We start from the raw sequence: 27,792 nt of genomic DNA, 5'->3' as shown, positions 1-27,792 counted from the left end.
ATATTTAGAGTTAGCTGCCATCCTTTACACCAATCACAAATCCTGTCCATGTCATTTTGCATTCTCCTACAGTCACTCAACGACGACACATTCCCGTACACCACAGCATCATCAGCAAACAGCCGCACATTGCTATCCACCCTATCCAAAAGATCATTTATGTAGATAGAAAACAACAGCGCATCTACCACACTTTCCTGGGGCACTCCAGATGATACCCTCACCTCCGATGAACTCTCACCATCGCGGACAACGTACTGGGTTCTATTACTTAAGAAGTCTTCGAGCCACTCACATACTTGGGAACCAATCCCATATGCTCGTACCTTAGGAGTCTGCAGTGCGGCACCGAGTCAAACGCTTTCCGGAAGTCAAGGAATATGGCATCCGTCTAATACCCTTCATCCATGGTTCGCAAGATATCATGTGAAAAAAGGGCGAGTTGCGTTTCGCAGGAGCGATGCTTTCTAAAGCCGTGCTGATGCATGGACAGCAACTTCTCTGTCTCAAGGAAATTCATTATATTCGAACTGAGAATATGTTCCAGAATCCTGCAACAAACCGATGTGAAGGATATTGGTCTGTAATTTTGAGGATCCGTCCTTCTACCCTTCTTATATACAGGCGCCACCTGAGCTTTTTTCCAGTCGCTTGGGACTTAACGTTGGGCAATAGATTCGCTATAAACGCAAGCTAAGTAAATGGCTCTAAGCACTATGGAACTTAAAATGTGAGGTTATCAGACCCCTAGACTTAAAACTATAACTAACCTACGGACATCACACACATCCATGCCCAAGGCACGATTCGAACCTGCGACCGTAGCAGCAGCGCGGTTCCGGGCGGTAGCATCTAGAACCACTCGGCCACATCGGCCAGAAAACTTTATCAACATCTGCAACCGACTGAAAGTCACTGATATACAGAGGGTGGACAAAAATATGGAAACACCGTGAGAAATGCAAATTGGTTCAAATGGCTCTGAGCACTATGGGACTTCTAAGGTCATCAGTCCTCTGGAACTTAGAACTACTTAAACCTAACTAACCTATGGACATCACACACATCGGTAATTTCCAAGAATGATTGCCTATCGAAGTTGGAGAGCTCCAAACGATTCACATCGAAGATGCGATAGTAAATCGATTATGAAAGTCCCGTGGCGCGCGTTATGAAAAATTATTTGTGATCGTCATTTTTATCAGTTTTGCGTTGTTTCTTCAGTTCGAGTACGTTACGTTCCCGCCATAATTGTTTGTGATTCTATTGGGAAATCGACTCAGTTTCTCTTCATAGCGAGTGTAATGTGTGCTTCTTCTCGAGTTTCTTCTGAGGACTGCCTCACATGGAAAACTCTAATTCCGCGCATATCCACTATAGAGAAATGCTTGACTTTTTGCCGGAAATATGGACTTCTGCCGGAGGACGAAAGGAGGGACTGTGTTGACTGTGGTGCTGCGAAGTCTGTGAAACTGCGTAAGAGGAGTGTGGACACTGAGATTCCGTTGCAGTTTCATTGCGGACTTCGCCTACACCGAACCAGCATCAGGAAAAATACGTGGTTCGAGTCCTCTAAATTATCGATTCAGATGAGCGTAATTCTTGTATCGTGCTGGATTCGAGATAATATGTTGCAAGCCACATCAGAAACTGAGTTATCGGCAAATACCGTGTGTGACTACTTCGGATTTTACCGAGAACATAATACCATTACATAACGCTGGCCATTGTGGCCGAGCAGTTCTAGGCGCTTCAGTCTGGAACCGCGCGACCGCTACGGTCGCAGGTTCGAATCCTGCCTCGGGCATGGATGTGTGTGATGTCCTTAGGTTAGTTAGGTTTACGTAGTTCTAAGTTCTAGGGGACTGATGACCTCAGATGTTAAGTCCCATAGTGCTCAGAGCCATTTGAACCATTTGAACCATTACATACCGGTACCATAGCTGCTAGAAAAGGGGCTCAGTATGGCACCTGCCATTGTCGGGAAGAGACTGAAAGCGCAGGATCGCATTTTGCACAACAACCTCTCTTGATATGCTGCGCTTCAGACCAGAACGCGTGTGACTGTTTCCCTAGTAAACCCTGTCCTTCAGGTAGCCCCACAACCAGAAATCACAGGGAGTGAGACCAGGTGATCGTGCCAGCCAAGTACGTTTCCAATTGGGTTGCGGAGAAGCAGGTGAACTTTACGAGCCATGTGCAGTAGGGCCTCATCTTGCTTGGAAACTGTTGAGTTCAATGCGTCTCTCTCCTGTGGGGCGGGTATGACATGAAGGCGAAGCATATCGCAGTAACGCTGGCCACTCACATGCACGTCTTCGGTCCTTCGGGGCCAACGTATTCAAAAAATAATGGTCCAATGATGAACATAGCCGTGAAGCCAGACCAAACGGTGACACGTTCACCATACAGAAGAACTTCATGCACAATGACTGGAGGTGAAGATCCCCACAGTTGGCAATTCTGCGCGTTCACCTCACCCGTCACAGAAAAACCAGCTTTGTCTGTCCTTAAGATAGTGCAGTTCTCGTCAACATCAAGACCTGTGAGAAAGTGGAGAGACAAGTCGTTATGCGCCCTAAGGTGCAAGCTGTTGTACCATATGGGTCTTGTGCGGATACCATTTGAGAATCATTCGTAGCGATTTCTGTACAGTGGGATGTTGAACTGTTATGACACATCACGCACACTGCCTGACGATCGAGAATTGCGCGCAGCGTTGTCTGCCATAACAACAGCGATTTCATTGACCACCTGTGGTGCAACCGGTCGTCGGGCTCTTGCCGGAGCGACGCCCAGTTCTCCAAGTTGATTCGAAATACTTCATCATACTCGGCACAGCAGGTGGAGAAAGAGGAACCTTCCGTAATCTTTTCAGCCCGCGATATTCTCCAAGTACAGCTCAACATTACTGTTGTTTTGACAATAGAGCTTCACCAATAATGCCCTGCTTCTTTTGTCCCAGAACACGTTGACACGTCAACAAGTGTACTGTGACTGATCAGGTGTGTGAGACTATAATAATAATGAGCGTATGGCATTGGTGGCCAGGAGACCCCTCGCGGGGCGGTTCGGCCGCCGCGCCACAAGTTCTTCAACGCCACTACATCTGCATCTACATCTACGTCTACATACATACTCCGCAATCCACCATACGGTGCGTGCCGGAGGGTACCTCGTACCACAACTAACATCTTCTCTCCCCGTTCCACTCCCAAACAGAACGAGGGAAAAATGACTGCCTATATGCCTCTGTACGAGCCTTAATCTCTCTTATCCTATCTTTGTGGTCTTTCCGCGAAATGTAAGTTGGCGGCAGTAAAATTGTACTGCAGTCAGCCTCAAATGCTGGTTCTCTAAATTTCCTCAGTAGCGATACACGAAACGAACGCCTCCTTTCCTCTAGAGACTCCCACCCGAGTTCCTGAAGCATTTCCGTAACACTCGCGTGATGATCAAACCTACCAGTAACAAATCTAGCAGCCCGCCTCTGAATTGCTTCTATGTCCTCCCTCAATTCGACCTGATAGGTATCCCAAACGCTCGAGCAGTGCTCAAGAATAGTTCGTATTAGTGATTTCTAAGCGGTCTCCTTTACAGATGAACCACATATTCCCAAAACTCTACCAATGAATCGAAGACGACTATCCGCCTTCCCCACACTGCCATTACATGCTTGTCCCACTTCATATCGCTCTCCAATGTAACGCCCAAATATTTAATCGACGTGACTGTGTCACGCGCTACGCTACTAATGGAGTATTCAAACATTACAGGATTCTTTTTCTTATTCATCTGCATTAATTTACATTTATCTATATCGTACAAACATACCGCCGTCTGAGTCTCGTACAGATTCCCGTATGGATGACATAGTGATAGACATCCCTGGGGTTGTGAAGCAGCTGAATGGGTTGAAAATAAATAAATCGCCAGGTCCTGATGGGATTCCAATTCGGTTTTACAGAGAGTACTCTACTGCATTGGCTCCTTACTTAGCTTGCATTTATCGCGAATCTCTTGCCCAACGTAAAGTCCCGAGCGACTGGAAAAAACCGCAGGTGGCGCCTGTATATAAGAAGGGTAGAAGGATGGATCCTCAAAATTACACACCAATATCCTTAACATCGGTTTGCTGCAGGATTCTCGAACATATTCTCAGTTCGAATATAATGAATTTCCTTGAGACAGAGAAGTTGCTGTCCATGCATCAGCACGGCTTTAGAAAGCATCGCACCTGCGAAACGGAACTCGCCCTTTTTTCACATGATATCTTGCGAACCGTGGATGAAGGGTATCAGACGGATGACATATTCCTTGACTTCAGGAAAGCGTTTGACTCGGTGTCCCACTGCAGACTCCTAACTAAGGTACGAGCATATGGGAATGGTTCCCAAGTGTGTGAATGGCTCGAAGACTTCTAAAGTAATAGAAGCCAGTACTACTGCGACTTGCGAGTGAATGTGGATGAAATGATGATGAAAGACACACAACACCCAGTCATCTCGAGGCAGAGAAAATCCCTGACCCCGCCGGGAATTGAATCCGGGAACGCGAGATCACGAGCCGCGGACTGTGAGACTATGAATAACGATGACTGATGACGGCACCTGCTGGCCATATTGGAGGTGGACGGTGGCGCTCTGACGCACGGAAATCATGCTCCGCATACTCTGGACATCAACGCTACCAAGTTTGGCAATCGTACGGCGATTTCCGATTCATAACGCATTAAATAGGGAAAGTTTAATTACAGCTATCCAGCATTTGGTCAAGAACGGCACTTTTGCAATGCCCTCAATACGTTGCAAGAACAGTGTTCTGTGTAGTCACGACTGCATTATATCGGAGCTCAGTGAATTCAACCGAGGGCGAAATGTTGGTGCTCGTGTGGTGCGTGCTTCCATGACCAAGACAGCTTAAGTATCTGGTGTTTCTAGAGGTACGATATCGAACATTTACACTGACCAGCCAGGAGATTATGACCACGTACCTAATAGCTGGTATGTCCACCTTTGGAGCGGATAACAGCGGCGACGCGTCGTAGCATGTAAGCAATGACGCCCCCTTGGAAAGTCGGTGGACGGAGTTGCATCAAGTCACCTGCTGTTGTTGTTGTGGTCTTCAGTCCTGAGACTGGTTTCATGCAGCTCTACATGCCAGTCTATCCTGTGCAAGCTGCTTCATCTCCCAGTACGTACTGCAGCCTACATCCTTCTGTATCTGCTTAGTGTATTCATGTCTAGGTCTCCCTCTATGATTTTTACCCTCCACGCCGCCCTCCAGTACTAAATTGGGGATCCCTTGATGCCTCAGAACATGTCATACCAACCGATCCCTTCTTCTAGTGAAGTTGTGCCACAAACTCCTCTTCTCCCGAATTCTATTCAATACCTCCTCATTAGTTATGTGATCTACCCATCCGATCTTCAGAATTCTTCTGTAGCACCACATTTCGAAAGCTTCTATTCTCTTCTTCTCCGAATTACTTACCGTCCATGTTTCACTTCCATACATGGCTACACTCCGTACAAATACTTTCAGAAACGACTTCCTGACACTTAAATCTATACTCGATGTTAACAAATTTCTCTTCTTCAGATACGTTTTCCTTGCCATTGCCAGTCTACATTTGATATCCTCTCTACTTCGACCATCATCAGTTATTTTGCTCCCCAAATAGAAAGACTCCTTTACTACTTTAAGAGTCTCAATTTCCTAACCTAATTCCCTCAGCATCACCCGATTTAATTCGACTACATTCCATTATCCTCCTTTTGCTTTCGTTGATGTTCATCTTATACCCTCCTTTCATGACTCTGTCCATTCCATTCAACTGCTCTTCCAAGTCATTTGCTGTCTCTGACAGAATTTCAATGTCATCGGCGAACCTCAAAGTTTTTATTTCTTCTCCATGGATTTTCATTCGTACTCTGAATTTTTCTTTTGTTTCCTTTACTGCTTGCTCAATATACAGATTGAATAACATCGGGGATAGGCTACAGCCCTGTCTCACTCCCTTCACAACCAGTGCTTCCCTTTCATGGCCCTCGACTCATATAACTGCCACCTGCTTTCTGTACAAATTGTAAATAGCCTTTCGCTCCCTGTATTTTACCCCTGCCACCATTAGAATTTGAAAGAGAGTGTTCCAGACAACACTGTCAAAAGCTTTCTCTAAGTCTACAAATGCTAGAAACGTAGGTGTGCCTTTTCTTAATCTAGCTTCTAAGTTAAGTCTTAGGTTCAGTATTGCCTCACGTGTTCCAATATTTCTACGGAATCCAAACTTATCTTCCCCGAGGTCGGCTTCTACCAGTTTTTCCATTCGTCTGTAAAGAATTCGCGTTAGTATTTTGCAGCCGTGACTTATTAAACTAATAGTTTGGTAATTTTCACATCTATCGACACCTGCTTTCTTTGGGATTGGAATTATTATATTCTTCTTGAAGTATGAGGGTATTTTGCCTGTCTCATACATCCCATAAAGCAGCACATCAGTTGGAACATACCACTGTGTTCCTCGGACCGCTCCATCACAATCCTGTCGTTATGACGTGTAGCATTATCTTGTCCGAAAATGCCGTTGCAATCGGGAATCATGATCGTCACGAAAGGGTGCACGTGGTCTGCAACCAGTGTACGATACTCCTTGGCCGTCATGGTCCCTTACCGGAGCTCCACTGGACCCATGAATGCTCACGTGGATGTTCTCCAGAGCATACTGGAGCCATCGCCAGCTTGTCTCCGTCCCGCAGTACTGGTATCAAGGAGCTCTTCTCCTGGTAGTAGTTACCCGATGTAGTGGTGTTAACATTGGCACAAGTATGGATCGTGGGGTGCGGAGGCCCATCTTTAGGAGTGATCAGTGCACTGTGTGTTCAGACACATTTCTACTCTGTCCAGCATTAAAGTCTGATGTTAGTGCCGTCACAGTTCACCGCTTGTCCTTGTTTTACTAGTCTGCCCGGCCTAATGTTCTGGCTGCCCAGTGCAGGCTCAGACATGGTAATTGGATGTCTCTATAGGCCCCCTGGCTCAGCAGCTGTTGTGGCTGAGCACCTGAAGGATAATTTGGAAAATATTTCGAGTAGGTTTCCCCACCATGTTATAGTTCTGGGAGGAGATTTTAATTTGCCGGATATAGACTGGGAGACTCAAACGTTCATAACGGGTGGCAGGGACAAAGAATCCAGTGAAATTTTTTTAAGTGCTTCATCTGAAAACTACCTTGAGCAGTTAAACAGAGAACCGACTCGTGGCAATAACATATTAGACCTTCTTGTGACAAACAGACCCGAACTATTTGAAACAGTTAACGCAGAACAGGGAATTAGCGATCATAAAGCGGTTACGGCATCGATGATTTCAGCCGTAAATAGAAATATTAAAAAAGGTAGGAAGATTTTTCTGTTTAGCAAAAGTGACAAAAAGCATATTACAGAGTACCTGAAGGCTCAACACAAAAGTTTTGTCTCAAGTACAGATAGTGTTGAGGATCAGTGGACAAAGTTCAAAACCATCGTACAATATGCGTTAGATGAGTATGTGCCAAGCAAGATCGTAAGAGACGGAAAAGAGCCACCGTGGTACAACAACCGAGTTAGAAAACTGCTGCGAAAGCAAAGGGAACTTCACAGCAAACATAAACATAGCCAAAGCCTTGCAGACAAACAAAAATTACGCGAAGCGAAATGTAGTGTGAGGAGGGCTATGCGAGAGGCGTTCAATGAATTCGAAAGTAAAGTTCTATGTACTGACTTGGCAGAAAATCCTAAGAAATTTTGGTCTTATGTCAAAGCGGTAGGTGGATCAAAACAAAATGTCCAGACACTCTGTGACCAAAATGGTACTGAAACAGGATGACAGACTAAAGGCCGAAATACTAAATGTCTTTTTCCAAAGCTGTTTCACGGAGGAAGACTACACTGTAGTTCCTTCTCTAGATTGTCGCACAGATGACAAAATGGTAGATATCGAAACAGACGACAGAGGGATAGAGAAAAAATTAAAATCGCTCAAAAGAGGAACGGCCGCTGGACCTGATGGGATACCAGTTCGATTTTACACAGAGTACGCAAAGGAACTTGCCCCCCTTCTTGCAGCAGTGTACCGTAGGTCTCTAGAAAAGCGTAGCGTTCCAAAGGATTGGAAAAGGGCACAGGTCATCCCCGTTTTCAAGAAGGGACGTCGAACAGAAGTGCAGAACTATAGACCTATATCTCTAACGTCGATCAGTTGTAGAATTTTGGAACACGTATTATGTTCGAGCATAATGACTTTTCTGGAGACTAGAAATCTACTCTGTGGGAATCAGCATGGGTTTCGAAAAAGACGGTCGTGTAAAACTCAGCTCGCGCTATTAGTCCACGAGACTCAGAGAGCCATAGACACGGGTTCACAGGTAGATGCCGTGTTTCTTGACTTCCACAAGGCGTTCGATACAGTTCCCCACAGTCCTTTAATGAACAAAGTAAGAGCATATGGACTATCAGACCAATTGTGTGATTGGATTGAGGAGTTCCTAGATAACAGAACGCAGCATGTCATTCTCAATGAAGAGAAGTCTTCCGAAGTAAGAGTGATTTCAGGTGTGCCGCAGGGGAGTGTCATAGGACCGTTCCTATTCACAATATACATAAATGACCTGGTGGATGACATCGGAAGTTCACTGAGGCTTTTTGCAGATGATGCTGTGGTGTATCGAGAGGTTGTAACAATTGAAAATTGTACTGAAATGCAGGAGGATCTGCGGCGAATTGACGCATGGTGCAGGGAATGGCAATTGAATCTCAATGTAGACAAGTGTAATGTGCTGCTAATACATAGAAAGATAGATCCCTTATCATTTAGCTACAAAATAGCAGGTCAGCAACTGGAAGCAGTTAATTCCATAAATTATCTGGGAGTACGCATTAGGAGTGATTTAAAATGGAATGATCATGTAAAGTTGATCGTCGGTAAAGCAGATGCCAGACTGAGATTCATTGGAAGAATCCTAAGGAAATGCAATCCGAAAGCAAAGGAAGTAGGTTACAGTACGCTTGTTCGCCCACTGCTTGAATACTACTCAGCAGTGTGGGATCCGTACCATATAGGGTTGATAGAAGAGATAGAGAAGATCCAACGGAGAGCAGCGCGCTTCGTTACAGGATCATTTAGTAACCGCGAAAGCGTTACGGAGATGATAGATAAATTCCTGTGGAAGACTCTGCAGGTGAGACGCTCAGTAGCTCGGTACGGGCTTTTGTTAAAGTTTCGAGAACATACCTTCTCCGAAGAGTCAAGCGGTATATTGCTCCCTCCTACGTATATCTCGCGAAGAGACCATGAGGATAAAATCAGAGAGATTAGAGCCCACACAGAAGCATACCGACAATCCTTCTTTCCGCGAACAATACGAGACTGGAATAGAAGGGAGAACCGATAGAGGTACTCAGGGTACCCTCCGTCACACACCGTCAGGTGGCTTGCGGAGTATGGATGTAGATGTAGATGTATACGACATATAGGGAAAGCGGAAAAATATCAGCTGCTCTGTCACAAAGCGTATGAAAGTGTGTGTTGAGCGGTCGTGACGGATGTTCGTTGAAGAGGATTGTGACGAAAAATATGGGGACGACCACTGCAAAAGTCAGGAAATTGATTAACGAAATGTTATATTCTGCAGGGCATTCCGGTACGTAACTTTAGCGAAAAGCTGGATTAAGGAGCGATGGAAGAACGTCATTTGGCCGGATGAGTTTTAAGTCACACAGTTTGCAACGTCTAGTCGAGTTTCCGTCTCGCGTAAGTCGTCCCGAGGCTACTATTTGTTGCCGAGAGTGAAACGTGGGAGGGTTTCGGTGGTGATTTGGCCAGCTACCTCGTGGTATTCATAAGCTGCGACATGACGTGTATTAAAAAACGTGATCTATGTAATCTATCTACTAGTTGTATTTCGTTCCCATGTTTTCTGCAGATTTGTAGATCATCATTGATGACCGAAACCTATACTCTTAAGGACCAAAAGTTTTGTGATCAATGCCGGAAATAAAATAAATATATTCTACGCTCATGCTCATAAATTAACGATAATGCTGATACATGGTGAAACAACGCTCTGGTGGGTGGTTTGCGGGTTTAAATAACCTCGTGGTATGACCATGCCGTACATTTGACCTGCGGTTGTTGCACTGTGGTGCTGGCACACAGGGGTGTGTTGATGCACGTCAGAGTACGGTGCAGCGAGTAAGTGTGCAGACGTTTTCAGACGTGCTAATGGTGACTGTGTGTTGAAAATGGCTCAAATAACACATATTTATGACGTTATAAGGGGTAGAATATTAGGGAGACCAGAGGCTGGTCAAACACAGCAGGTCGTAGCACGGGCCCTCCGTGTGCCACAAAGTGTGATATCAACATTATGGCAACGATTCCAGCAGACAGGAAACGTGTCCAGACGCTACAGTGCGGGACGTCCACAGTGTACAACACCACAGACGGCCCGCAGACGGCCACGGGGTACTGTACGTAGCCTTGCTCGGGACTTTACCGAAGCCACTGGAACAGTCGTCTCCAGACACACAGTCTACGGACGATCGAACAGACATGATTTATTCGCCCGGAGACCTGCAAGGTGCATTCCACTGACCCCTGGTCACAGAAGAGCCCGTAAAGCCTGGTGTCAAGAACACAGTAGTTGGTCATTGGAACAGTGGTCACAGCTTATGTTCACGGACGAGTCCAGGTATAGTCTGAACAATTATTCTCGCCGGGTTTCCATCTGGCGTTAACCAGGAACCAGATACCAACCCCTTAATGTCCTTGAAAGGGACCTGTATGGAGGTCGTGGTTTGATTGTGTTTGGAGGCATTATGATTGCACGTACACCCCTGCATGTCTTTGACAGAGGAACTGTAACAGGTCAGGTGTATCGGGAAATCATTTTGCACCAGTATGTCCGCCTTTTCAGGGGTGCAGTGGGTGCCACCTTCCTCCTGATGGATGATAACGTACGGCCCCACCGAGCTGCCATCGTGGAGGAGCACCTTGAAACAGAAGATGTCAGGCGAATGGAGTGGCCTGTCTGTTCTCCAGACCTAAACCCCATCGAATACGTCTGGGATGCTCTCGGTCGACGTATCGCTGCACGTCTTCAAACCCCTACGACACTTCAGGAGCAAGAATGGGAGGCTATACCCCAGCAACTGCTCGACCACCTGATCCAGAGTATGCCAACCCACTGTGCGGCCTGTGCACGTGTGCATGGTGATCATATCCCATATTGATGTCGGAGTACATGCACAGGAAACAGTGACGTTTTGTAGCACATGTGTTTCGGGACAGTTTTTTCAACTTATCACCAATACTGTGGACTTACAGATCTGTGTCATGTGTGTTTCCTATGTGCCTATGCTATTAGAGCCAGTTTTGTGAAGTGACACGTTGTGTGTCACCACATTCTGCAATTATCGTTAATTTATGAGCATGAGTGTACATCGTGGTATTCCACGGCCCCCATTTTTGCTCTGCAATATCGCATTACTGCCAAGGATTATGTGACTATTTCCAATGATCATGTCCATCCTATGGTACAATATTGTGATCCCCAAAGGTGATGTAATGTTCCATGACGATAGGTCCCATGTGCACTCAACTCGCATCGTCCAGAACTCTTTTTGTTAGCATGGCACGAGGATGAACTGTTGTCTCCGCTGACCACCATAGTCACCAGATTTTAATATTACTGAACCTTCGTGGTCTACTTTAGAGAGTAGGGTGCATGATCGCTATCGACCTCCATCAACGTTATCTGGACTTTCCACTATTTTGCAGGAAGAATGTTGTTAGATTCCCTTGAAAACCATACTGGGACTGTATTTATCGATTTCGAGACGACTGGAAGCTGTTATGAATGCCAACTGTTTTCCTATACCGTGTCAGGCTAGGTAACACGTTTTGTTTTTCGCGTTTTCGTATTTTTGTCTAATCCCTGTATTGCATACTTATTTATGACACTGAAATATAGGCAATGAATGTAATTGGAGTGGCCAAAACATTATGACCACCAGCTTAACAGCTCGTTGATCAAACTTTGGAGCGCAATATAGCAGCGATTCTGCTTGGTAAGTTTCCTGGCGCTCGTGGCAACAAGTGCCTACACACGGAACACGTAGTTACGTATATTGCGAGGTGCTGGGTTGTAGGCGCGAAGCTGGTGGCGGATAGAGTTCCAGACCTGTTCCATCGGGTTCAGGTCAGTGGATCTCGTGGCTAAACTATCAGTGTGAGTTCCCTACCATGCTCTTCAACTCACTGAAGTACGATTCTGGCCTGCTGACATGGATAGTTATCCTGCTGGAAGACAAGGACAAATTATGACAAAGTCACAAACTGCTCCATCCACGTGTTCAAAAACACGAACCCTACACCTGGAACTGTGCTCAGATATGTCAATCGCCAAATTTTTTCAAGCCATGCGGATATATGTGAGAAGACGAGGAATGCCCAGCAGGATTTACACTAAGAATGATATTACCTTCCATGCGCTGCACACAGAGCTGATGGACCTCTGGCTGGCTCTCAAGGGTAGAAAGACGCGCCAGTACCTCTCCCAGCAAGATATTACACTGAAATTTATCGTCCCAATCGCGTCTTGGTGGTTGGATAGTGTGAACGGATGGTAGAATCTGTCAAATGATGCCTGCGGAAGATATTAAGACGGTCACAACCGAACGAAGAAGGTCTCAACAGCGTAGAGATCCGCCGGTCTGGCCACAGAAGGGTCAATGGGGACCGACCGTCCGCCGCGTCATCCTCAGACAATCCCATCATTTGGATGAGGCATGGATTAGTGTGGGATCGGCATATTGCTCTCTTTGGCGTTATCGGCTTTGCAGACCTTGCATCCAGATAGTCCTCAATTGGCATCACGAGGTTGACGGGTCCCCTATCCAGTACTCGCACCAAGCAAAAGTCACTGGCAGTAAACTTGAAACTGAACCCAGGCCCTTCGCATGGCAGCCAACTATGCTGACCACTCAGCTACAGAGATCAACCTTCAGCAAAGAAGCCGCACTATCCTCAAAACCAATTACAAATAGGAAGTAATCAGTTAACAGCTCTCGTTGGTATCCTGCATTTTGCACATTTTTCTTGAATTATCGTTTTAGCTTGCGTTACGGCAAGTTTTATGTTTCGTAGTACCAGATACACTACTGAGCTAAAACATCATGAACACCGCCCACCGCAAGACTAAATACCACCTAGTGGCATTGAGGGTAAGTGAAATGGTAAGGGAAGTTCATCATCGGAACAGACGAATGGGGAATAACGATACAGACAGCAAATGGGAAAATGCATTGACATTACCGACTTTGACAAAGACAGATTTATACAGTCCGGCACATGGAAACGTTGCAGGTCGGAAACTGTGAAGCTGGTCAGGTGTTCGCATGGTACTGTCGTGAGCATATATGGAAACTGGTTCAAGGACGATGAAACGACGAGTAGGCTACAAGGCGACGGACGTCGACGCCTCATCACAGAACGCGGTGATCGGAGACTTGCCTGCTCTATAAAGCCGGATAGGCGGTGAACTGAGGCGGATCTGACGACAGATTACAGTGCTGGTGCAGACTCAAATGCTTCAGAGTACACCCTTCATGGTACACAGGGCTCCCTATCATCCCTATGTGTCTCTTGTTGAAGCAACGTCAGCTCCGTTTGCGGTGGGAAGAGAATCATCCAGATTGGACCGTGAATCAATGGAGACGCGCATTAGGTCGGATGAATCAAGATTCTTGTTACCACATATTGATAATCCTGCCCAGATACGCATTCGCCCAGGAGAACGGTTGCTCGAAATATGTAGCGCGCCACGGGTTTATTTTGCAGTGTAGGACCTTGGCTTCAGTGAAACGTTTGGTAATAACCGAAGGCAACGTAACAGCTGTGGACCACATGGACCTTATTGCGGAATACCTGCATCCATTCATGCTTGACGTCATCCCAACTCACTGCACTCGCCGGACGAAATTTTGCGAGAGAGATTTTTTTATCTCTGGCATGTGAGAAGCTGTGCTGCGGAGCCCGAGTGCGCGAATTTCGCTGCACCCTGTATACCCTCTACTGCTAGTGCTACGACCTGCAACTTGTAAGTATTTATTGCACCTTGACGAACCACACAGTCTGTAGTCACATTAAAGTGACTGGACCGTGAATATAATCACTTTACAAGTTAAATACTTGACTACTATGTCAAGCCTTTAATGTAAGATTGTACCTCTTAATGAATAGGTTATGACAGCAGTTAACACTCCTGCCAGAGATTCAAGTCCTCTCTCGGGCATCGGTGTGTGTGTTGTTCTTAGCATAAGTTAGTTTAAGTTGTATTGTATTGTATTGTATGTTAACTGGGGAGCTAGAAACGACGGAGAGGCTCCGTCCCCGCCGCAGTCTCAGTGGTCCACAACCCCACGACGACTACCGCAATCCACTTCACCCCTCCGCAGCCCCACACCGAACCCAGGGTTATTGTGCGGTTCGGCCCCCAGTGGACCCCCAGGGAACGACGCACACCAGACGAGTGTAACCCCTATGTTTGCGTGGTAGAGTAATGGTGGTATACGCGTACGTGGAGAATTTGTTGGCGCAGCAATCGCCGACATAGTGTAACTGAGGCGGAATTAGGGGAACCAGCCCGCATTCGCCGAGGCAGATGGAAAACCGCCTAAAAACCATCCACAGACTGGCCGGTTCACCTGACCTCGACTCAAATCCGCCGGGCGGATTCGTGTCGGGGACCAGGCGCTCCTTCCCGCCCGGAAAGCCGTGCGTTAGACCGCACGGCCAACCGGGCGGGCTAGTTTAAGTTAGTTCAAGTAGTGTGTAAGTCTAGGGTTGGGTTGGGTTGTTTGGGGGAAGAGACCTAACAGCGAGGTCATCGGTCTCGTAAGTCTAGGGACCGATGACCTCAGCAGTTTGGTCCCTTAGGAATTCACACAGACGCACACACACACGCACACACACACACACACACACACACACACACACACACACACACACAGCATTTAAAATTTTTAAATTCGATCAATAATTAAGTGAAACAACAAAAACCTAGGTTTTGTTATCCCTGGAGCCGTTAGCTAGACAACTTGCAACTGGGAACGGTTGATTATTGTCGTTTAGGATAGTAGATAATGAAATGAGTGATGCGACTAAAAATATCACATAACTGCAGAATTTAAGCCCAGTGAACTGGCTGGTCGTCAGCTACACGGGGTGCTCCAGTGTCTAGTGAGAGTCTTCTATCCTTGCATTCCTGCACCATATTGAATGTCTTCAGACTGCTGCAGACATAGAAGTCGTTCACTCAAAACTCGCAAGTATCCTTGACGTAGCTGCATGGTACCTAATCAGTGTGGTACCAGTTCATCTCGATCTCAAATTGTCGCCATGGGCAGCAGCAGAGGCTGAATTTCGTTTCAAGATGATAGTTATCCTTATATTCTTTCTCCCAGTCCTTCTTCCATTCATATCCACCTTTCTTACAGCGTTGCTTGACTCCAGTCTATTTAGTAACAAAACTGAACTCAGCCGCACTGACCGAAATGGCATGTGTTACAACATGATATATCAGACTGACGTTTACGCCGTGACCGAGCGGTTCTAGGCCCTTCAGTTCGGAACCGCGCTGCTGCTACGGTCGCAGGTTGGAATCCTGCCTCGGGCATGGATGTGTGTGATGTCCTTTGGTTAGTTAGGTTTAAGTAGTTCTAAGTCTAGGGGACTGATGACCTCAGATGTTAAGTCCCATAGTGCTCAGAGCCATTTGAAGACCGGTGTTTACCAAACGCTGTGAAGCCGCTCATTACATAACGTGCATTGTATAATTAAACGTTCGTTCCATTCTGAGCCGATGTCAGTTGCCGTCTTCACTACCAAATGTTACCAGCACAAGCACGAGTACACTCATGTGTGCAATTCACACTTAAGTGCCTGGCAGAGGGTTCATCGAAATACACTCCTGGAAATTGAAATAAGAACACCGTGAATTCATTGTCCCAGGAAGGGGAAACTTTATTGACACATTCCTGGGGTCAGATACATCACATGATCACACTGACAGAACCACAGGCACATAGACACAGGCAACAGAGCATGCACAATGTCGGCACTAGTACAGTGTATATCCACCTTTCGCAGCAATGCAGGCTGCTATTCTCCCATGGAGACGATCGTAGAGATACTGGATGTAGTCCTGTGGAACGGCTTGCCATGCCATTTCCACCTGGCGCCTCAGTTGGACCAGCGTTCGTGCTGGACGTGCAGACCGCGTGAGACGACGCTTCATCCAGTCCCAAACATGCTCAATGGGGGACAGATCCGGAGATCTTGCTGGCCAGGGTAGTTGACTTACACTTTCTAGAGCACGTTGGGTGGCACGGGATACATGCGGACGTGCATTGTCCTGTTGGAACAGCAAGTTCCCTTGCCGGTCTAGGAATGGTAGAACGATGGGTCCGATGACGGTTTGGATGTACCGTGCACTATTCAGTGTCCCCTCGACGATCACCAGTGGTGTACGGCCAGTGTAGGAAATCGCTCCCCACACCATGATGCCGGGTGTTGGCCCTGTGTGCCTCGGTCGTATGCAGTCCTGATTGTGGCGCTCACCTGCACGGCGCCAAACACGCATACGACCATCATTGGCACCAAGGCAGAAGCGACTCTCATCGCTGAAGACGACACGTCTCCATTCGTCCCTCCATTCACGCCTGTCGCGACACCACTGGAGGCGGGCTGCACGATGTTGGGGCGTGAGCGGAAGACGGCCTAACGGTGTGCGGGACCGTAGCCCAGCTTCATGGAGACGGTTGCGAATGGTCCTCGCCGATACCCCAGGAGCAACAGTGTCCCTAATTTGCTGGGAAGTGGCGGTGCGTTCCCCTACGGCACTGCGTAGGATCCTACGGTCTTGGCGTGCATCCGTGCGTCGCTGCGGTCCGGTCCCAGGTCGACGAGCACGAGCACCTTCCGCCGACCACTGGCGACAACATCGATGTACTGTGGAGACCTCACGCCCCACGTGTTGAGCAATTCGGCGGTACGTCCACCCGGCCTCCCGCATGCCCACTATACGCCCTCGCTCAAAGTCCGTCAACTGCACATACGGTTCACGTCCACGCTGACGCGGCATGCTACCAGTGTTAAAGACTGCGATGGAGCTCCGTATGCCACGGCAAACTGGCTGACACTGACGGCGGCGGTGCACAAATGCTGCGCAGCTAGCGCCATTCGACGGCCAACACTGCGGTTCCTGGTGTGTCCGCTGTGCCGTGCGTGTGATCATTGCTTGTACAGCCCTCTCGCAGTGTCCGGAGCAAGTATGGTGGGTCTGACACACCGGTGTCAATGTGTTCTTTTTTCCATTTCCAGGAGTGTATTTTCATACTACTTCTCTACCATTCCACTCTCGAATGGCGCGTGGGAAAAAGCAACACCTAAATCTTTGCGTTCGAGCTCTGATTTCTCTTATTTTATTATGATGATCATTTCTCCCTACGTAGGTGGGTGTCAACAAACTATTTTAATATTCGGAAGAGAAATATGGTGATTGAAATTTCGTAAATAGATCTCACCGCAAAGAAAACCGCTTTTGTTTCAGTGACTGCCACCCCAAGTCGCGTATCATATCAGTGACACTCTCACCCCTATTGCATGATAACACGAACCGGGCTGCCCTTCTTTGCACTTTTTCGATGTCCTCCGTCAATCCTACCTAGTAAGGATCCCATACTGCGCAGCAATATTCCAGCAGAAGACGGACAAATGTAATGTAGGCTGTCTCTTTAGTGGGTTTGTCGCATGTTCTAGGTTTTCTGCCAACAAAGCGCAGTCTTTCTTTCGCCACAATATTATCTATGTGGGCTTTCCAATTTAAGTTGCTCGTAAATGTAATTCCTAGGTATTTAGTTGAATTGACGGCCGTTAGATTTGTGCGATATACCCAAAATTTATCGAATTTCTGTTAGTACCCATGTGGATGACCTTGCAGTTTTCTTTGTTTAGTGCCAGTTGCCACTTTTCGCACCATACAGAAATTCTCTCTAGATCATTGTGTAATTGGAGTTGACTGTCTGATGATTTTACTAGACGGTAAATTACAACGTCATCTGCCAACAATCTAAGGGGCTGCTCAGATTATCACCTAGATCATTTATGTAAAGCAGGAACAGCAGAGGGTCTATGACACTACCTTGCGGAACGCCAGATATCACTTCTGTTCTACTCGATGATTTACCGTCTATCACTACGAACTGTCACCTCTCTGAGAGGAAATCACGAATCCAGTCACACAACTGAGACGATACTCCATATTCACGCAATTTGATTAATAGTCGCTTGTGAGGAACGGTACCAAAAGCGTTCTGGAAATCCATCTGAGATCCTTTGTCGACAGCGCTCATTACTTCATGTGAATAAAGAGCTAGCTGCTGTGCGCACGGAACCATATTTTCTGAATCCGTGTTGGGTATGTATCAATAAGTCATTTTCTTCAAGGTGATTCATAATGTTCGAGTACTGTACATGTTCCAAAATCCTACTGCAAATTGAGGTCAGTGATATGGGTCTGTAATTCAGTGGGTTACTCCTATTTCCTTTCTTGAGAATTGGTGCGACCTGTGCTACTTTCCAGTCTTTACGAACAGACCTTTCGTCAAGTGAGCGGTTGTATATGATTGCTAGGAAAGGCGCTATTCTGTCTGCATGCTCTGAAAGGAACCTGATTGGTATACCATCTGGACGAGAAGACTTGCCTTTCTTAAGTGATTTGAGTTGTTTCGCAACACCTAAGATATCTACTTTTATGTCACTCATGCTAACAGCTGTTCTGGTTTCGAGTTCTCGAATATTTACTTCGTCTTCTTTCGTGAAGGAATTACGGAAAACTGTATTTAGTGACTCCGCTTTAGTGACACCATCATCGATAACATTTCCATCGCTATCGCGCAGTGACGGTATTAGCTGTTTTTTGCTACTGGTGTACTTTACATAAGACCAGAATCTCTTTGGGTTTTCTACCATATTTTGAGACACTGTTTCATTGTGGAAACTATTAAAAGCATCTCGCATTGACGTCCGCGCTAAATTTCGAGCTTCCGTGAAATTTAGCCAGTCTTGGGGATATTGCGTTCTTCTGAATTTGGCATGCTTTTTTCGTTGCTTCTGCAACAGTGTTCTGCCTTTTTTTGTGTACCATGGTGGATCAGTTCCGTCTCTTATTAACTTATGTAGTATGAATCTATTTATTGCTGTCGCTAGTGTATCTGAATTTGAGCCATATCTGGTCTACACTTACATAATTAGCTTGGAAGGAATGGAGACTCTCTCTTAGGAAGGCATCAAGTGAATTTTATCTGCTGTTTTTAATAGATATATTTTGCGTATATTTTTAGTGGTTTTGGTTGAAATGGTTTTAAGACTCATTAAAATCACCTTGTGTTCACTGTGGAAACAACCATATCCGTCATGACGCTCTCTATTAGATCAGGATTATTTGTGGCTAAGAGGTCAAGTGTGTTTTCGCAACCATTTACAATTTCGGAAGATGTTTTCTGTTTTCCATCGGCCTTGAGCATGTATTTTCGCCAACAAATCGAGGGTAGATTGAAGTCTCCACCAATTATAACTGTATGAGTGGGGTAGTTATTTGTAATGAGATTCAAGTTTTCTTTGAACCGTACATCTATTATATCATCTGAGTCCAGGGGGAGGGGGGGGGAGGGGTCGGCCGGCCTGTGTGGCCGAGAGGTTCTAGGTGCTTCAGTCTGGAACAGCGCTACCGCTACGGTCGCAGGTTCGAATCCTGCCTCAGGCATGGATGTGTATGGTGTCCTTAGGGTAGTTAGGTTTAAGTAGTTGTAAGTTCTAGGGGACTTACGACCTCAGATGTTGAGTCCCATAGTGCTCAGAGCCATTTGAACCATTTTTTTCGGGGGGTCGGTAGAAGAAGCCAATTATTATTTTGCTACGGTTATTGAGTATATCCTCTACCCAAAGTAATTCACAGGAACTATCTATTTCAACTTCACCAGAAGATAAACTACTACAAACAGACACAAACACACCACCACCTTCTTTATTTAATCTATCCTTTCAGAACACGGTCTGCGGCTCTGTAAAAATTTCAAGCTGGTGGTGGCTACATAATGAAGTAGGCTGTATTTACGTTGAATGGATTGAGTACTCTGATCCGAATGAACTGATCATTGACCGGAAATGGTTATGTTCGGCTACTTGGAGACCACCTCCAGCCATTCTTAGACTTCGTTTTTTCAAACAACGATGGAATGTTAATGGATGACAATGCTCATGTTACCTGGCCACAATTGTTTGCGAATGGTTTGAAGAACGCTCTGGACAGTTTGAGTGAACGATTCGATCACTCAGATCGCCCGACATGAATCCAATCCAACATTTATGTGACACAATCGAAAGGTCAGTTCGTGCACAATACCCTGCACCAACAACGCTTTCGCAATTAAGGACGGCAGTAGAGACAGCATGGCGCAATATTTCTGAAGCGGACTTCCAACAATTTGTTGAACATATGTTAAGTAGAGTTGCCGCACTATTCCGGGAAAAAATACGTTCTGCATGATATTATGAGGTGTTCCATGTCTTTCATCAGCTCAGTGAACGTATACTGTGTCAGTTCTTAAGGACTTGCTTAATGGATGACAAATTTATTCACTCTGGCCCTACACCGTATAATTCTGTGTCACCTGCTGTACAGCGTCAGAGGTAAACAATGCATGATTGTTAGACACTTCTTCCAAACTCCCAATGAACTGTCACCGACGGTTCGCGGTAACCTCCTGAGTGTAGCATCTGCCCAGTTTTCAGCTGTTGTCATTCGTTGTCATAGCAGTCGAACAATCCTGCGATGTGTGACCGAAATTTTCCACCGTAAATTATTACAGCATTTTTTCAGACATTACCATGAATCTGAAATTGATTTAAAATAATTTCTACCTCCCTGATTTTATACATTTCTACGCGAATTCTGAATTGCATCATAAATACAAACGGATCAACGTAATCTGTAAATATGTATTCTGTTATTTTTCGTGTAAATTCACATGTACTTCTCTGTAATTTCAACTATAAATATTAAGTGCTATGGTCTAATAGGTCAGAATTTATCTGTGTAATTTTATCGATCAAGAAGAGACAGTTGACGACGGTAGTCTAAGGTGAAAAGACGGGTAGATGGGATATGGCAGCTGGTTAACGAAGCTTTGCTGCTATTATCGGAACAATTATTATGAGAACCAATTACTTGTTTATTTGCGGTTGGCAATATTGAAGAAACTGACGCCACACAAATCAGGGTAAAATGTTGCACACGTGTTCTTTATTGTCTACTATAATTGTGTATGATTGAAGCTGAGACAACGTGGGTTCGCAAATGTCGGCAAATACTCCAAAAATGGATGAGAAATATTGACCATGTGACTTCACTGTATGATATACCTCGCCGCCATGGAGCGATTGGGCTTGGCCGTGAAGGAATGATTGTACGATACAATATTTGCATTCGAGCAAATTGTACAGATTTCAAATACCTTTTATAGGTCTGATCTGGTTGTTAACGCAGAAGTTACGAAATTATTATCCTCGCTGTGTTTTGTTTCCTTTTGTCCCTTCTTTTTTTGTTTGCAGGCTTTATTCGGCAAAGAAAACGTCCGTCATTTACTGGTAACGTCGCAATTCGTGAGCTTATTCTCATTTATTTGTGACGTAATACTGTTTTTGTTGTGCTGTACTCTGCAATAAACCAGCGGAAACGGCGAGATTGATAAATGAATAAATGAAATAGTAAATCCGACAGGCTCAACCGCTGCACGTACGGCGAGGTACGTCATGTGGCGAAGTCACATGTTCAATATTTGTCATCAGTTTCCGGGGTATTCGGGGTATTTGCGACCCCATGTGTCTTATAATATATTAGTTGTCTCAGCATCATCTATGTCGCTTCGGGGATTCTTAAAGGTTAGTAAGAGTCACTCTGTACATTTTACGTAATTACCCTCTAGGTCCAACCAGAGATTCTACTTGAAGTGGTTTAGTGCCTTATATGTCATCAAATTGTTTTTGAAGCAGCTATCTGGAGGAGAATTTTTTCTATAATTTTTAATGCTTCAATCGAAGACATGTCGACATATTGCCAACGTAGTTTGATATAGTGAAACACATGCCACACCACAGAACCAGCGACCATCTTTGGCTGCAGCAATTACATCTCAGGTGAGAGGAGTGACCTGTATCAATGGGCGGCTATTTTTGTAACAACCAACAGTTGAGAGTGTATATGTGTACTTTATAACACGTCACTGACAGGTTTTCGATATAGTTAATACCAGAGTCCTTTAGAAAAGTGTTAATTATTTAGAAAGTAAATAAAATATCTCAATACGTCCTGTTACGTTAATTGTGGAGAAAATTAAGCGACTGCTGGCGATCACATCTTTTGCTTTCCTGCATAAAGCTCATGTACGAAAATCCTGTCGCCTTGGACGAAGGATATGAAATCAGTTTTTATTCTTTCAATTTCTATGATTACATAACTTTGTTTAAGGACTAGTTCAGTTGCATCATTACGTTGGTATAATAACGAAAGACCGCACTTGTAATTTATGACGATGTACACAATGAAAAGAACTTCATTGTAGTTATTCCACACTAACTTATCAATTCAGTTAAAATTAATTGTGACAGATTGTTTAACAGAGTTTCAATAGTTTCACAACAGGCCAACATTAATACTCAATAACTCTGCCTGAGCTGAGACGTATTTTATTTTACCAACCTAAATACATAAACACTACTGTAATGTTACATTTGTATCTTTATGTGTGAGCTGTTGAGTGAGGATGTGTGAGAACTACGGTTTACCTTATCTTTGCAAATGAAGATATGGGACTTTGCCACATATTAGTTTAGAGTAAACATTTCTGCGGTTCTGAATAATTCCGGTAAAACAGCAGGTGGTGAAGAGGTGATCATTCTAATTTTGGTTAAGAACAGCGAACCCAGTTAATTAATTTTTGTGCCATGTAAGCAAGAGCTTGGGAGTGGTAAGGTCTGGTAGACCATAAAATAAATTCTTGTAAGATATTTATTTTAGCCCGAAGACGTGTTTCAAGGAAATTTGACACGTTATAACAACCAAAGAGGGCAACAGATAAAATTATATGGCTTTTGCAAAATTTAAAAAAGGGATGATAAGAAGTTTACCCTCAACTTCTTGTAACTTAACTTGAATCTTAACTCAATCAAATTTTATACTGACTGAATTAAAACGCAAAAAATAGTTTTACTGAATCCAAAGAGTCACGTAACGCGAATATATATATATATATATATATATACTCCTGGACATTGAAATAAGAACACCGTGAATTCATTGTCCCAGGAAGGGGAAACTTTATTGACACATTCCTGGGGTCAGATACATCACATGATCACACTGACAGAACCACAGGCACATAGACACAGGCAACAGAGCATGCACAATGTCGGCACTAGTACAGTGTATATCCACCTTTCGCAGCAATGCAGGCTGCTATTCTCCCATGGAGACGATCGTAGAGATGCTGGATGTAGTCCTGTGGAACGGCTTGCCATGCCATTTCCACCTGGCGCCTCAGTTGGACCAGCGTTCGTGCTGGACGTGCAGACCGCGTGAGACGACGCTTCATCCAGTCCCAAACATGCTCAATGGGGGACAGATCCGGAGATCTTGCTGGCCAGGGTAGTTGACTTACACCTTCTAGAGCACGTTGGGTGGCACGGGATACATGCGGACGTGCATTGTCCTGTTGGAACAGCAAGTTCCCTTGCCGGTCTAGGAATGGTAGAACGATGGGTCCGATGACGGTTTGGATGTACCGTGCACTATTCAGTGTCCCCTCGACGATCACCAGTGATGTACGGCCAGTGTAGGAGATCGCTCCCCACACCATGATGCCGGGTGTTGGCCCTGTGTGCCTCGGTCGTATGCAGTCCTGATTGTGGCGCTCACCTGCACGGCGCCAAACACGCATACGACCATCATTGGCACCAAGGCAGAAGCGACTCTCATCGCTGAAGACGACACGTCTCCATTCGTCCCTCCATTCACGCCTGTCGCGACACCACTGGAGGCGGGCTGCACGATGTTGGGGCGTGAGCGGAAGACGGCCTAACGGTGTGCGGGACCGTAGCCCAGCTTCATGGAGACGGTTGCGAATGGTCCTCGCCGATACCCCAGGAGAAACAGTGTCCCTAATTTGCTGGGAAGTGGCGGTGCGGTCCCCTACGGCACTGCGTAGGATCCTACGGTCTTGGCGTGCATCCGTGCGTCGCTGCGGTCCGGTCCCAGGTCGACGGGCACGTGCACCTTCCGCCGACCACTGGCGACAACATCGATGTACTGTGGAGACCTCACGCCCCACGTGTTGAGCAATTCGGCGGTACGTCCACCCGGCCTCCCGCATGCCCACTATACGCCCTCGCTCAAAGTCCGTCAACTGCACATACGGTTCACGTCCACGCTGTCGCGGCATGCTACCAGTGTTAAAGACTGCGATGGAGCTCCGTATGCCACGACAAACTGGCTGACAATGACGGCGGCGGTGCACAAATGCTGCGCAGCTAGCGCCATTCGACGGCCAACACCGCGGTTCCTGGTGTGTCCGCTGTGCCGTGCGTGTGATCATTGCTTGTACAGCCCTCTCGCAGTGTCCGGAGCAAGTATGGAGGGTCTGACACACCGGTGTCAATGTGTTCTTTTTTCCATTTCCAAGAGTATATATATATATATATATATATATATATATATATATATATATATATATATATATATATATATATACGAAGATTACAGCTGATAAACTGAAATCTGACTAATACTATACAAGTGTTTTACAACATGGAAATTCTGCCAGTGATATATCTTTTCAATTAAAAATGACTGTAGGCAAATCACTCTCGACTGAACGGATACAAATACATACTTCCGCCACCACACGAACTGGCGAAACACAGTACACGAAATAGCAGGGGGACACACAAACAATAGTGAGAAGCGTTCTTCACAACAGAGCAGGCCAGTTACGATGGTAAATATGCCGTCAAGTTCTGTGTGACATATCAATTGAGAACAATTAGTAATAACTTTAGCTGAATCACTGAAATTAGTACAATTCCGTGAAGTCCCGAGCGAGATTTTAAAAATGCACTTCAACGGACCTCAGATCATGACCAGGAAACATACTTTAGAGTAACATATTTGAGAGTACATAAGCGTAGCTTCAGCTTGTTTCAGATTAAATAATAATACCAACAGCCCCCAGAGAAGCAGCAGATTTGTTAACTGTAACCGCAACCGCCTTGTAGCTATAATCGGAGCACGACCAGGAGCCAGCTAGATATCAGGGGGCACAGTGTTCAATGTTTTCAAACGCAAGCCCCGTATTAATGACCTGCGTGAAGTCGCTCTGATACAGTTGTGGTCATGACGTTTGGCTTGGTCCTTTTGCCAGCAACGAATCAACTCAAAAACGTTCAGGGACATGTATAGCAGAAAACTAAATTTCTTCTCAAGACTGCACGTCCATGTAGTGCCCCTCTACCAATTAGGGACCGATGACCTCAGCAGTTTGATCCCATAGGAACTTACCACAAATTTCCTCTATGAACGGTCACCGATTGCGCATGCGTTGCTGTACTGACTGTCAGAGGTCCCTCCTGGCGGAAGACTCATACACTTCCCCGTAGGCTCGGCCGCACTGCCCTCCTGCGGTAAGAGACAAAGCTAGCGTGGCACGCTAACCAAAGATCTTTGGTATTACGAGATCAATTACGTGGACACAACGATATCGATCCGAGCCGACCACCTCTCGAACAGTGACCGTTAGTACAGGGCCCTTCAGAACTTAAGGACGAGATAATGTAAAATTACTTATTAGCGATTCGGTGGAAATAAAGGAAAATGTGGAGAATGTTGCCACTGGTCCTCCAGTCGTGGATAGAAAGCCATACGTCATGTGGAGTGAGGTCTGCGTAACTATATCGCCAAATGGAGCTGGGTCCACATTTCAAGGCAGTTGAAGGAACGGGAAAATCGCGAGTACTTACGGTACACTGTACTGGTTATTGTAACATGGCTTAGAGAGAAAGTTTGGATGACTACACGTGGGAAAGGATCATCAGGAAACTGGAAGGTGAAAGTGTGACGAGCGCAGCCCACTAGTTTGATACTGACCACGGCGTTGTTTCATGTGCACGGAGAGCGTACGGGATCCCCGGGCACCACAGACATATGAAGAGAAGGTGGTCGGCGACGCTCAACTACGGCAGCAAATGACCGTTACATTGTGCAACAAGCAAGAAAGGACTGGCTTCGAGCAGCAGGTGCAATTGCAACCGCGTTTTACAGGACTGTAAGGCGCGCAATCTCACGCTCTACAATGGACTTCATAGAGGTGGTCTTTATGCCCGATGCCAAGTTAGTTGTAGTCCGTTGATATCCGCACCTCGGCGCCATCGTTGGCGATGGTGCCAAGAGCATAGCGACTGGTCCAAGGGGAAATGGGGCCACGCGCTTTTCACACTGGGGTGAGAAGATTCAGTCTGCGTAGTGATTCTGGATGTACCCTGAATACAACATTGTCGAATATGATCGTTTCGGTGGTCCAGGTGTTAAGGGGTGTGGAGGTAGCTTATTCCATGGGCGTACTGACCTCTTAATCATTGAACACAGCACACTTACTGGCCAACATGATTGTGACACTGTACTCCTTTCCTATGTGCGTCCCTTACAGGGATGCATTTGCCCCTTATTTATTTTTAAGGATGACGATGCTCGACTGTATCGAACTCCATAGATGGGGGGGGGGGGGGGGGGCTCTTGAAACGAGTCCGCCTGCTTAGCTGAGTGGTACCGTGCTTGTCTACCATGCAAAAAAATGGAAATGATCGTATGGCATTGTTGGCTGGGGGACTCCATGCGGGGGAGTTCGGCTGCCGTATGGCAAGACCTTTTTAATTGACGCCAATTCGGCGACTTGCGGGTCAATGATGACCAAAATGATGATGAAGGACACACAACACCCAGCCCCCTGGCGGGATCTAACTAGGGCCCCCTGCGTGGTATGCGGAGACGCTACCGCTATTCTTTTTTTTATCGTTGTGTTTGGTCGTTGCGAACGTCACATGACATCCGTTCAAGTTCGTTTGTTGATCCTTCCACTCAGTTTTTTATTACAGAGGCCAACCAGCACTCTGACCGAACACGCTGAACTACCGTGCCGGCAGCTACGGAGGCGGACGCCTACCATGCATGGAGATTTCCTCCGCCCCTGGACTGGGTGTTGTCCTCATGATCATCTCATCCTCATCGACGCGCAAGTCGCTCAGTGTGGCGTCACATGAAATAAGACTTGCAACACGGCGGCCGAACTTCCCCGGATGGGGCCTCCCGGTCAAGAGTGCCATACGAACATTTCTTGGAACGAGAGGATATTCGGCGAATGGACTGGCCTGCCCATTCCCCAACTTATGCCCCATCGAGCACATGCGCTGGGAAGATGTATTAGATCCGATTGCGCCAATGACCATCCAGCAGCTATTAACGGAAAGCCGTATCACACGAACTCATTGGCAACCTTGTGGCGATCATGCATTGACATAGGTGGTGATCACACACACTATTAAGGAAGAAGTCACGCTTTCTGTAATTTCCAGAGGACCATAATAAAT

The sequence above is a fragment of the Schistocerca serialis genome, chromosome 7 (genome assembly GCF_023864345.2).
Source record: "Schistocerca serialis cubense isolate TAMUIC-IGC-003099 chromosome 7, iqSchSeri2.2, whole genome shotgun sequence".
Taxonomy (NCBI): domain Eukaryota; kingdom Metazoa; phylum Arthropoda; class Insecta; order Orthoptera; family Acrididae; genus Schistocerca; species Schistocerca serialis.
This window is presented reverse-complemented; position numbering follows the sequence as displayed.